The following is a 13,822-nucleotide window of genomic DNA, read 5'->3' on the forward strand; positions in this document are numbered from 1 at the left end:
GAAGGAATTTTATCTATCCGACCACAACCTTGAATGATATTTTGTGTGAGTTTGTTACTGAAGCAATTTGTACATTTCTTTCATTTGAAATCTATGATTGAAAATGAACGGATATCCATTCGACCACAATCTTATTGATAATTTTATTTACCCGAAAAACGGATAGAGTTGAATTTATACGTAGTTATAAGGATATGTGATATAACTTAATATAAATTGTAAGGATAAAAGAAAATATCAAATATGGACTGCAAAGAGTGCAAAATAAATAAAGTTGTAAAGAAGACGATTTTTAGGACTAAGCAAGATGAATCAGTTTATGAGGCTTAAAAGTGTAACTCTTGAATATAAGAGGATATGGTGCTTGAATTACATTGTGAGCTCCAAAAACTGCCCTTCTAGAAATGATAACCCTCCAATTTATAGTAGAGAGATCTTACTTTAAATATAATTGAAAATACTTAGTGAGAGATCCATGATAAATCAACTTTTTCACAATTCCTGCCAAGATTCTCCTCTAGTGGGATTGCAACGGCTTTTGTCTGTGAGCTTGATTTGACTCGAGCTCTCGATCTTGGCTTGAGCTTGATTCTAACTCGAGCTCTCGATCTTGGCTTGAGCTCGATTCTGACTCGAGCTCTCGATCTTTGGCTTAAGCTCGATTCTGACTCGGACCCTCGAATTGATTCGGGGTCAATGTTGGTCGGTCTCTGGATCATAAGCTTGATAGCTTTACGTTGCATTATAGTTCGATTTGGATTCGAGCTTGATAATGATATCGAACTCGACATTGATCGGCCCCTCGGGTTTGAAGCTTGTTTGTACCATCTTCGGAGCTCATCTCGAAGTCTCACTTCGATCGATTATCTTTCGAACTCGATCAGACGTACGAAGGCCGAAATCTATTTCGACCGTATACAAATAGTCCCCTCGTTTCTCAGGAAGAATGTGGTGAGAAACGATATGATTTTTCAACGTCTCGATCGGATTATAAGCTAACGTTTCCATCGGGCTCGATCATGATGCACATGATAACTGTTCCGTCGATTTAGTCTTTCCAGGAATTTAATGCATGTCAGATGGTGGTCGACCACCGCTGATACTGAACCGCCATCGCTTAAACCTATAAATAACCCTTCCTTTTATCATTTACCACTTTTGCATCTTCAATCTTCCAAATTTCCCAAGTCCCTTTTCGTATTCTCTGACTTACCCGCAAATCTGTGATTTTTCTTTGCAAAAAGCCCTTCTTTAATTTTACCAAATCTTTGTCACTTTCTTCTATTCCTCACCTTTGAATTCGAAAGTGGCGAAAACATCACAAACCATTCCTCAGAAAAAGAAGGCTTCATCTTCACAGTGTGCCGCCGATGAGACACCGACAGAACCACGGCCTGAGGAGTGCGTTCCCGAGGCGTGTGTTCTTACTTCTGATTTTAAGATCGATAAAGGCTCATTGGTCCCTGGCCGATGTGAGCCGGTATCGAGGTACATGTGTTCGATAACCGAGAAGCACCTCAAACAGCTAAAGAAAAATTGCAATTGGGATAAAAAATAAATAATAATTCCTACTTCTGACGAAAATATCACCACTTACGTGAAAGGGTTTATGAATGTGTATACTTACCCTTTCACGTTAGGTCCCCTCGATTCCGTTATTATTGACTTCTGTCATCAATACCAAATAACCCTAGGCCAGGTCCATCCTTCCTTTTGGTGAATCATTATCTTGATCCGATACTTTGTGAACAAAATCAAGGGGATGTCGTTCACCCTCGACCATCTTATCTGATTGTACCGTCCTCAGATTTTTCGAGGAGGGTTAATAAAACTTCAGCATCGGGCTACCAAGGCTCTATTCTCGAGAATTGATGAGGACAAGGATCGGGGCTGGATGGGCATGTTCGTTCGAGTGAGGACTTCGGACCTGATTCCGACCGAAAAGATGCCCTTTCCCTAGGAGTGGAATATGAAACGTAAGTGTGATCGTGCTGTTACTTCCTTCTATTTTGTTTTTTCATTTCTTTTCTCATCGATACTCTTTCTTTTGTGATGCAGTGGTTCCCTGGATGTCCGGAGTAGTTCCCGATCTCAAGAACTGGGTACGAGCTTTTATTTCGACCTCCACATACGCCGAGCACTCATGGCGTGATTTGTCAAAGGGTCGGTGGGAGGCCAAAAATCATGGTAAGCCCCTTTCTCGTACTCTTTAATAATTCGAACGAGATGGTTTCCAAATATTTTAATAAAATTTTTCATATGTAGGTTTGGGCAAAGATGCGATTTTGAGGCCTTTGTCCAACGAGGAGGAAACTTTGGCCTCTGTCCCAAAGCCGGTGAAGGAAAATAAAAGGAAAAGAGCCTTCGTTCCCGAAGATCCAAAATCGAAGAAGAGGACGGCTCGTAAGCCGAACAAGAATGTCATTCCTTTGACCGTGGAATCAGTTCTGCATCTAAGGGATGAAGATGAAGAAGAAGAAGAAGAAGAAGAAGAAGAAGAAGAAGAAGATGATGATGATGGGTCCGCGCTGGCGGCCTGAACGAAGAGAACCACCGATGCCCTATCGGCAGCTGGATCGATGATGCTTCATGAGGATCCGCCTCGAATTGAGGATATACCGGAGAAAGATTCGGGCGGAATCCCTGAGTTATCGGAGATCGAAGACGCATCCCATCGGAGCCAACAGATGGGGGATATGTGTGAAAGGCCCCCTCTTGAATCCCTTCGAACCGAAGAGAATGCTCAAAGTGATTCATTTGGGACAGCAACAATCGAAGATTCGCCCACATTCCCCGCTTTTTCCACAGGGGTGATTCGGGAAACCCAAGCTTTGGGGGACCTCGATCTAGACAGTCCTCATAATAGAGAGGATCCCTTTTGGGACCTGTGTACCGGTATCGAGGACGTTGCCGGTACTAGTGATGAATCGGATCTTTTTCACGGGGTGCAATAGGCTTTGAATCAGGCGAGCCTTAAAATTATTTTGTCGGTACTACCTTTATATTTACTTTTCGTTTCTAACTTCGTTTCTTGTTTCTTTGCATGCAGTGGCAGTTCATCGAGAAGCATGTTCTCGGTCCCAAAACGAGCTACGTCGATACGAGGCCGACCTTCAACGGGTTACTGAGGAGAGGAACTCCTTAAAACTTCTCTTAGGGCAAAGAGAAGAGGAAATAAAAGACCTCCAAGCTTAGTTGGCCAAGGCTTACCGAGATCAGACCGATCTGTCTAAGCAGGTAACGATACTTTTAAAAGCCTATGGGCTTGATACCGGAACGATGGCTAATTGTTCGGTCTCACAGTTGCAGCAAAAAATTGAGATGATCGGGAAGCTTCGTGAGGAGGTCGACGTGATAAAAGCGGAGTCTTTGCACTAGAAAGAAGGTATGGTCCATTTTGCTACAGAGAAAGAAACTGCTCGAGCCCAGTTATCATCGGCCGAAACCCAACTTTAGAGAATGAAGGAAAAAGGCTTGGTTCAAGCAAGAAGAATAGAGGAGCTCGAGGCTCGGTTGGCCTCTGTACTTGCCAAGGCCGAATCTGATGCCGAAAAGGCAAAGGCCGATGCGGATGCACTCGTGGCCGTCTATCGGGCCGATGCTGAAGCTACCCAGGTCCAAGCAAGAGAGGCAGCCGAGACTGCCGATACTCGAACATATTGGGTCGCTGAACTTGCTAAGTGTCGATCTTGGAGGGAAACCCTCGAGGAGATCCATGCTTGTGGTTTCGACCTCGCTGAAGAGATAAAAAGGGCCAAAGAACTCGAAGCCGATGCTGAAGCCTTGGTTTCCGATGATGATGATGATGACAATGATGATGACGATGGGAGTAACAGCGTATCTGAGAACGGGGTGGATCTCGATAGAGAAGAGACCGCTCCTGGGGATGACCATGAAGCTTAGTCCTTAATTTTTACGTTGTAATCAATCATGTAAACAATTTTGTATATAAAAATATCCCCTTTTTTGCCGACTTGCTTTTGTTTTGTTTCCTATCGTGTAAAGACTTTATTCAAGCCTTATGAATGTTTTCACAAGGATTTAAACAACTTAATCAAATTTGGACTTCGTAGCCTCTATAACCGAGCGAGCGCTTACTCAAACTTGAAGTGATGTAGCCCTTAGGCTTATTAGTTGAGTCAATAGTTCGAGCTCAAAGAAATATAGCCCGTAGGTGTAATGGTCGAGTGAGTGTTTGCTCGAACTCGAAATAAAAGCAGCCTGTAGGCTTAGTAGTCGAGTGAATGATTCGAACTCGAAGTAATGTAGCCCGTAGGCGTAATGGTCGAGTGAGTGCTTGCTCGAACTCGAAATAAAAGTAGCCCGTAGGCTTAGTCGAGTGAATGTTCGAACTCGAAGTAATATAGCCCGTAGGAGTAATGGTCGAGTGAGTGCTTGCTCGAACTCGAAATAAAAGTAGTCCATAGGCTTAGTAGTCGAGTGAATGATTCGAACTCAAAGTAATGTAGCTCGTAGGCGTAATGGTCGAGTGAGTGCTTGCTCGAACTCGAAATAAAAGTAGCCTGTAGGCTTAGTTGAGTGAATGATTCGAACTCAAAGTAATGTAGCCCGTAGGCATAATGGTCGAGTGAGTGTTTGCTCGAACTCGAAATAAAAGTAGCTCATAGGCTTAGTAGTCGAGTAAATGATTCGAACTCGAAGTAATGTAGCCTGTAGGCATAATGGTTGAGTGAGTGCTTGCTCGAACACGAAATAAAAGTAGCCCATAGGCTTAGTAGTCGAGCAAATGATTCGAACTCGAAGTAATGTAGCCCGTAGGTATAATGGTCGAGTGAGTGCTTGCTCGAACTTGAAATAAAAGTAGCCCGTAGGCTTAGTCGAGTGAATGATTTGAACTCGAAGTAATGTAGCCCGTAGGCGTAAGTCGAGTGAGTGTTTGCTCGAACTCAAAATAAAAGTAGCCAGTAGGCTTAGTAGTCGAGTAAATGATTCGAACTCGAAATAATGTAGCCCGTAGGCATAATGGTCGAGTGAGTGCTTGCTCGAACTCGAAATAAAAGTAGCCCGTAGGCTTAGTCGAGTGAATGATTCGAACTCGAAGTAATGTAGCCCGTAGTCGTAAGTCGAGTGAGTGTTTGCTCGAACTCGAAATAAAAGTAGCCCGTAGGCTTAGTAGTCGAGTGAATGATTCGAACTCGAAATAATGTAGCCCGTAGGCGTAATGGTCGAGTGAGTGCTTGCTCGAACTCGAAATAAAAGTAGCCCGTAGGCTTACTGGTCGAGTTTATCTTAATTCTGTTTGCATAATAAATCTCCAAATAGAGGAATTTTTCTTGGATATAAGGTATCGGTAAAAAGGAGAACTTTCTTTGCAAGTCATTATACATGTGTTCATGTTTCGCGTATGGGTTCGGGCCAACTACATGAGCATGGTTCGTTTTGATCATTTGGCTCTTACAACTTTTCCTATTGGAACCCCGTTGTTACGAAATAACTTTCTTGCATCAGAACTTGATATATTTGAGGGCTAATGCCTCCCCAGTTTTCGAGGTCGATTGTAAAGAGGCCTCAAATACTGTTGTATTATTTCCAAGTGCAGCACGATCATTGGTTGCCTCATTAAAAACCTTGCCGAAAAACCCATTTGGGATCAAGCCGGTCTAAGGGAAAAAGAGTGCAACGCGTGCTTTAAGACCTAAGGCTTCGTATTGAAGGATCCATCCTAGCTCTCGATCAGACTTCTGCAGGGGTTAGTTTTGAAATGTAAATGAATATGGGAGGGCCGTACTTTAGCAGTAGTATCGTTTTAGATGCGACACATTCCAATTGCTTGATAGTTGTTTGCCGTTTATAATGCCGAGCTTATATGATCCCTTTCTGAAGTTCTCGAGAACCTGATATGGTCCTTCCCAGTTCCGTCCTAGTTTTCCTTCATTCGGATTTCGGGTATTGAGGGTGACTTTCCTTAGCACTAAGTCCCCAGGCTTAAAATGGCGGAGCTTGGTGTCACAACCCAAAATCTAACCATGATCGTGATGACGCCTATCGTGTTACAAGGCAAGCCTATTTCCAAAAATATTACTACTAAATCGATTATAAGAATTTAATAAAACATTTCCAACATTTGAATTTTTCATAAACTAAATCAACTCTAAATATAATTATAGAAAATACGGAAACGAGCCTCAAACATCGGGGTGTCACTAAGTCATGAGCGTCTAAATCTACGAACTAAGAAATAAACTGTCTAACTATCAATACAATCCAAAAGAAGAAATGATAAAAGGAGTAACAAGGCCTTGCGGACGCTAGCAACTACCTTGCAGCCTCCAACGATAGCCGGCCTGAACTCAACGATCGCCGCGCTCTAACTCACCTGGATCTGCACATAAAGTGCAGGGTGTAGCATGAGTACAACTGACTCAGTAGTAACAGAAATAACTAAGGAACTGAGTAGTAGTGACGAGCTAAACAAAACAGTCCAATTATTTATTTTCACAATTTACAATAAACATGAATAAACAGGTAAATTCCGTAAAACCAACAAATGACACAAAGAAATTCACAGTTAAATGCAGCAACATCAAAAGTAAATGCAACCTCACAGCAATATCACTCCATCACTCAGCACTCGGCACTCAATACACTCAACACTCAATAGGTACCTGCGCTCACTAGGGTGTGTACAGATTCCGAAGGGGCTCCCAAAGCCCAGGCGCTAAGCACGGATAACTCACGTGCCATAATATCAATCCCTGGATCCGCACGGTCAACTCACGCGCTACGCGGATAACTCACGCGTTATGGTATCAATACCTGGATCCGCACAGACAACTCACGTGCTGCACGGATAACTCACGTGCCTTAATCAAATACCTCACAACAGGCTCTCGGCCTTACTCAGTCATGTACCTCTCTAGCCTCACCATCATCAACAAATAAGGGAAACACAACCCACGTCAAGTATCACAGCATATCAGCAAAATAATAGGGACTGAGGTAAACATGTACAATAATATCTATGACTGAGTGCAAATAATGTGAGCACGAATAAAGCCTAAGCATGATCTCTAACATGAAGGCAAACAAGTTCAACAACAAATAAATACATAACCACAGATAATAGCTCCAAGTAAACACATAACCATAGTCCAAGTCTCAATCCCTCGTGGTGCACACCCATACGCCCGTCACCTAGCATGGGTATCACTTCCAAACAATCACGTGATATCAAATCTCTGGATTTATACCCTCAAAGTCAGAGATTAAACTGTTACTTACCTTAACAACGTAAAATCCTACCATTTTCAACCCAATCTATATCCATTTGAACTCAACAATCTTTCCATAAACCTTATTGATATGTATAAATGATATTATTATGCCCAAGAATCATACTCTTAATCACTCATCTTTACCCAAACTCGAAATTGAAGACTAGGGGTTAGAACCCTACCTCTTGGGTGAAGATCTTGTGATATTTCCTTGTTGGATTTCAAAGCTTGAACAAGATCTTGATGAACAAAGCACTTGAGCTTCTTCCTCTCTCTAGAACACTCTCCCTTCTCTCTAAAAAATATTAGATTTTTGCTCCAAAATGAGTCCCAAAGCCTATTTATCAAAATGGGTTCGGGTTATGAAAATAGAAAAATTAACCCTCCGAAAGTAGGTCTGCGGTCGCATAATGGACCGCAGAATGGGTATGCGGGTCGCAAAATGCACCGCAAAATCGATGCCCAGAAATGGGCTTCACTGGACAGGTCTGCGACCATTTTGCGATCGCATAACTACTTCTGCGATTGCATAATGATTCTGCGATCGGAGAATTGGTCGCAGAATCGCACTTTTTCAGACTTTGGTAATTTCGTCATAACTTCTTGTAGGAATGTCAAGCGTTTGAAACTAGACACATATAACTTTATTTTGATAGGTAATACACCATATAACACATCGTATCATGAGAGTTATGCTCATTTGAAGTTAGGTCTTGTGCGAACTCACTTGAAACTTTAATCTTATGAAATTTCCAACTTCCAAACTTCTCGTTAACTATCCGAAATCATCCCGAGCCCCTCGGGACCTCAACTAATATTTCCCACAAGTCATATATCACTACCCGAACTTATTCGAACCTTCAGAACACCCAAAACAATACCAAAACACCAATTCAACCTCGGATTCAAGCCTAAGAACTTCTAAACTTCCAAAATTCGCCAACGACGCCGAAACCTATCAAACCACGTACGAATGACCTCAAATTTTGCACACGTCACAAATGACACTATGAACCTACTCCAACGTCCAAAATTCCATTTCGACCCCGATACCTAATTTTCCATTGCCGACCAAAATCGCCAAATTTCCTACTTTCGCCAATTCAAGCCTAATTTTACCACGGACCTCCAAATAACATTTCGGACACACTCCTAAGTCTAAAATCACTCAACGAAGATGACCGAATCATAAAAATCCAAGTCCAAACTCGTTTACTCATAAGTCAACTTCCGATTAACTTTTCTAACTTAGATTTCTAACTAAGAGACTAAGTGTCTCATTTCACTCCAAAACTACTCCGAACCCAAACCTACCAACTCGATATAATTCAACACAGTTTAACAACATGTAAATAAGCAGAAATGGGGAAAACGAGGCTACAAATCTCGGAACAACCGACCGGGTCGTTACATCCTCCCCCTCTTAAACAAACGTTCGTCCTCGAACATGCCAAGAGTTGTTCCAAAAGCCATTCTTACTTCGGTTAAATCATCTCCTTTAAGAAACTTCTCAACCTCTACTTCTCCTACTTGACCCTCTAGTACTTCAACTACCGTGAAACGCTTCCCGTTATGTCTTCCCTCATACTTTGCTCCCCAATTGCTGCATCAACTCTAAATGCATCTCTGTCCTACCAGAACAAATAGAATATTACCGACTCTAAGTCTCTTCGAAGATTATCTTTCTCGAGCCATCAACATCAAAATACCCATTCGCAACCACCATTATTACACAATCACTTACTCTTCTTGAGTCCAAACTCATTGACAGACATGAGAATTTAATTTGCCCCAAAATTTAACAATATGAAAGATCCTTCAAAACATTCACACTCGAGACCGTACGCCACATCAAAATGAAAAATCAAGCACCCGATGGCCTTTTTTTTATATTTTAAGAATACACTTCTCGTCACATTCACACCGTCTTAACACCTTCCGCAGTTACGTCATACTCACCACAAAGTCATTCCACCGCTTATCGAGCCATAAATTCCACTCGTGGGGACATTATCGGATATATGAGTCCAAATGTATAGGTTACAACTGAAGCTACCGAACCTAATCTGCGGTCTAACCATGGCCTCAAGTTCTCCAGACTGGCCCACCACCTCAAACACAGAATACACATCTCAACTTTGTTCATAGAATCATAAGCCGACGATGCACAACCGATACCGAGCGCTCATGTGTGCATATGAATGCATGGAAGAAATTCAAGGAGTTATGTTCCAAGCTGAATCAATTCTGCACGATAGAATACAAGAAAGTGAAATTTTTTTAAGGGTTCTGTAGCCTCTCGAACATAAGTACAGACGTCTCCGTACCGATCCGCGAGACTCTACTAAACCTGCTCATGACTCGTGAGACCTATGTAACCTAGGCTCTAATAAGAACTTGTCACGACCCAAAATCTAACCATGGTCGTGATGGCGTCTATCGTGTTACAAGGCAAGACTATTTCCAAAAATATTACTACTAAATCGATTATAAGAATTTAATAAAACATTTCCAACATTTGAATTTTTCATAAACTAAATCAACTCTAAATATAATTATAGAAAATACGAAAACGAGCCCTAAATATCGGGGTGTCACTAAGTCATGAGCGTCTAAATCTATGAACAAAGAAATAAACTGTCTAACTGTCAATACAATCCAAAAGGAGAAATGATAAAAGGAGTAACAAGGTCCTACAGACGCTAGCAGCTACCTTGCGGCCTCCAACGATAGCCGGCTTGAAATCAACGATCGTCGCGCTCTAACTCACCTGGATCTGCACATAAAGTGTAGGTGTAGCATGAGTACAACCGACTCAGTAGTAACATAAATAACTAAGGAACTGAGTAGTAGTGACGAGCTAAACAAAACAGTCTAATTATTTATTTTCACAATTTACAATAAACATGAATAAACAGGTAAATTCCATAAAACCAACAAATGACACAAAGAAATTAACAGGTAAATGCAGCAACAACAAAAGTAAATGCAACCTCACAGCAATGTCACTACATCACTCAGCACTCGGCACTCAATACACTCAATACTTAATAGGTGCATACACTCACTGGGGGTGTGTACAGACTCTGGAGGGGCTCCCAAATCCCAAGCGCTAAGCACGGACAACTCACGTGCCATAATATCAATCCCTGGATCCGCACGTCAACTCACGTGCTACGCGGACAACTCACGCGCTATGGTATCAATATCTGGATCCGCACGGACAACTTATGTGCTGCACGGATAACTCACGTGCCTCAATCAAATACCTCACAACGGGCTCTCGGCCTCACTCAGTCATGTACCTCTCTAGCCTCAACATCATCAACAAATAAGGGAAACACAGCCCACGTCAAGTATCACAGCATATCAGCAAAATAATAGGGACTGAGGTAAACATGTACAATAATATCTATGACTGAGAGAAAATAATGTGAGCATGAATAAAGCCTAAGCATGTTCTCTAACATGAAGGCAAACAAGTTCAACAACAAATAAACACATAACCACAGATAATAGCCATTAGGCCTCACAGCCTCACGGGACGGACCAAGTCTCAATCCCTCGTGGTGCACACCCACACACCCGTCACCTAGCGTGGGTATCACTTCTAAACAATCACGTGATATCAAATCTCCGGGTTTATACTCTCAAAGTCAGAGTTAAAACTGTTACTTACCTTAACAGCATAAAATCCTACTCCGGGATGCCCTCATCTCTGGACTCGGTCTCCAAAAGCTCTGAATCTAACCAAAATCAGAATACTAATAACAACATAGGCTAAAGAATCGAATTTCATAATAAAAACTACATAAATAGGCCAAAAATCCAAAATCAGCCAAAACCCGCCCCTCGGGCCCACGTCTCGAAACCAATCAAAATGGCAAAATAACAAACCTCGTCCTCACCCGAGTCTAACCATATAAATTTTACCAAATTCCGACATCAACTCTACCCTCAAATCTTCAATTAAAGTCTTGAAGATTTCTACCATTTTCAACCCAATCTATACCCATTTGAACTCAACAATCTTTCCATAAACCTTATTGATATGTATAAATGATATTATTACGCCCAAGAATCATACTCTTAATCACTCATCTTTACCCAAACTCGAAATTGAAGACTAGGGGTTAGAACCTTACCTCTTGGGTGAAGATCTTGTGATATTTTCTTGTTGGATTTCAAAGCTTGAACAAGATCTTGATAAACAAAGCACTTGAGCTTCTTCCTCTCTCTAGAACACTCTCCCTTCTCTCTAAAAAAATATTAGATTTTTGCTCCAAAATGAGTCCCAAAGCCTATTTATCAAAATGGGTTCGGGTTATGAAAATAGAAAAATTAACCCTCCGAAAGCAGGTCTGCGGTCGCATAATGGACCGCAGAATGGGTATGCGGGTCGCAAAATGCACCGCAAAATCGATGCCCAGAAATGGGCTTTACTGGACAGGTCTGCGACCATTTTGCGGTCGCATAACTACTTCTGCGATTGCATAATGATTCTGCGATCGGAGAATTGGTCGCAGAATCGCACTTTTCCAGACTTTGATAATTTCGTCATAACTTCTTGTAGGAATGTCCAAATAACGAACGGTTTGAATCGTTGGAAACTAGACACATAGAAATTTCTTTTAATAGGTTATACACCATATAAAACTTTGTATCATGAGAGTTATGCTCATTTGAAATTAGGTCTTGTGCGAACTCACTTGAAACTTTAGTCTTATGAAATTTTCAACTTTCAAACTTCTCGTTAACCATCTGAAATCATCCCGAGCCCCTCGGGACCTCAACCAATATTTCCCACAAGTTATATATCACTACCGAAACTTAGTCAAACCTTTAGAACACCCAAAACAACACCAAAACATCAATTCGACCTCGGATTCAAGCCTAAGAACTTCTAAACTTCCAAAATTCGCCAACGATGCCGAAACCTATCAAACCACGTACGAATGACCTCAAATTTTGCACACGTCACAAATGACACTATGAACCTACTCCAACGTCCAAAATTCCATTCCGACCCCGATACCTAATTTTCCATTGCCGACCAAAATCGCCAGATTTCTTACTTTCGCCAATTCAAGCCTAATTTTACCACGGACCTCCAAATAACATTTCGGACACACTCCTAAGTCTAAAATCACTCAACGAAGCTGACCGAATCATAAAATTCCAAGTCCAAACTCGTTTACTCATAAGTCAACTTCCGGTTAACTTTTCTAACTTAGATTTCTAACTAAGAGACTAAGTGTCTCATTTCACTCCAAAACTACTCCGAACCCAAACCTACCAACTCGATATAACTCAACACAGTTTAACAACACATAAATAAGCAGAAATGGGGAAAACGAGGCTACAACTCTCGGAACAACCGACCGGGTCGTTACACTTGGTTCTTCGATTATAGTATCTTTCGATTCGTTGATTTTGGGTGGCCAATTAGACGAGAGCATCTTCTCGTTTTTCGACCGATAATTCGAGGTTATTATTCATAGCCCTCGTTATTTGATTCTTCTGTTGTGTATCGAAATTTGGCACTGGGTTCGGCGACTTCGACTAGTATTAAGGCTTCGGACCCATATACTAAGGAGAACGGGGTTGCCCCCGTATTAGATTTTGACGTTGTTAGATATGCCCAAAGGACTTCGGGTAGGATTTCTCTCCATTTTCCTTTAGCGTCGTTCAGCCTCTTCTTTAGGTTTTGAATGATAGTTTTGTTCGTTGATTCGACCTGTCCGTTCCCACTGGGGTGATATGGTGTTGATAATATCCTTCTTATTTTGTGATCTTCGAAGAATTTCATTACTTTGCTGCCAAAAAATTATTTCCCATTGTCACACACTATTTCGGCGGGTATCCCGAGTCGACATATGATATGATCCCAGATAAAGTTTATAACCTCTCTCTCTCTTACTTTCTAGAACGCCTGTGCTTCAATCCATTTAGAGAAATAGTCAGTCATAAATAAAATAAATTTAGCTTTACCTGGGATCAATGGTAGAGGGCCGACGATATCCATTCCCCATTTCATGAATGGCCATGAGGATAGGACTGAGTGAAGTTGCTCTCCGGGTTGATGGATCATTGGTGCAAAGCTTTGACATTTGTCACATTTTCGAACAAATTCCTTCGCATCTTTGCCCATATCGATCCAATAATACCCTACCCTGATTATTTTTCGGACTAATGGATCGGCACCAGAGTGATTCCCCCAAGTGTCCTCGTGCACATCATGTAGGATGTAATCGGTATCTCCTGGACCTAAGCATACTGCCAATGGTCTATCGAATGTCCTTCGGTATAGCGTTCCATTTGAAGCCAACGTGAATCGAGTAGCTTTAGTCCGTAGGGCCTTTGAATCTTTAGGGTCCGATGGGAGCTTCTCGTTCTTTAAGTATTCAATATACTTATTTCTCCAATCCCAGGTTAAGCTCGTAGAATTTATCTCGGCATGACCTTCTTCGATCACGAATCTCGAGAGTTGAACGACAGTCCCCGAGCTCAAGTCACCTTCCTCGACCGATGATCCCAAATTCGCAAGTGCATCAGCCTCACTATTTTGCTCTCGTGGAACATGCTGT

Source organism: Nicotiana tomentosiformis, chromosome 3 (assembly GCF_000390325.3).
Source record: "Nicotiana tomentosiformis chromosome 3, ASM39032v3, whole genome shotgun sequence".
In the NCBI taxonomy this organism is placed as follows: Eukaryota; Viridiplantae; Streptophyta; class Magnoliopsida; order Solanales; family Solanaceae; genus Nicotiana; species Nicotiana tomentosiformis.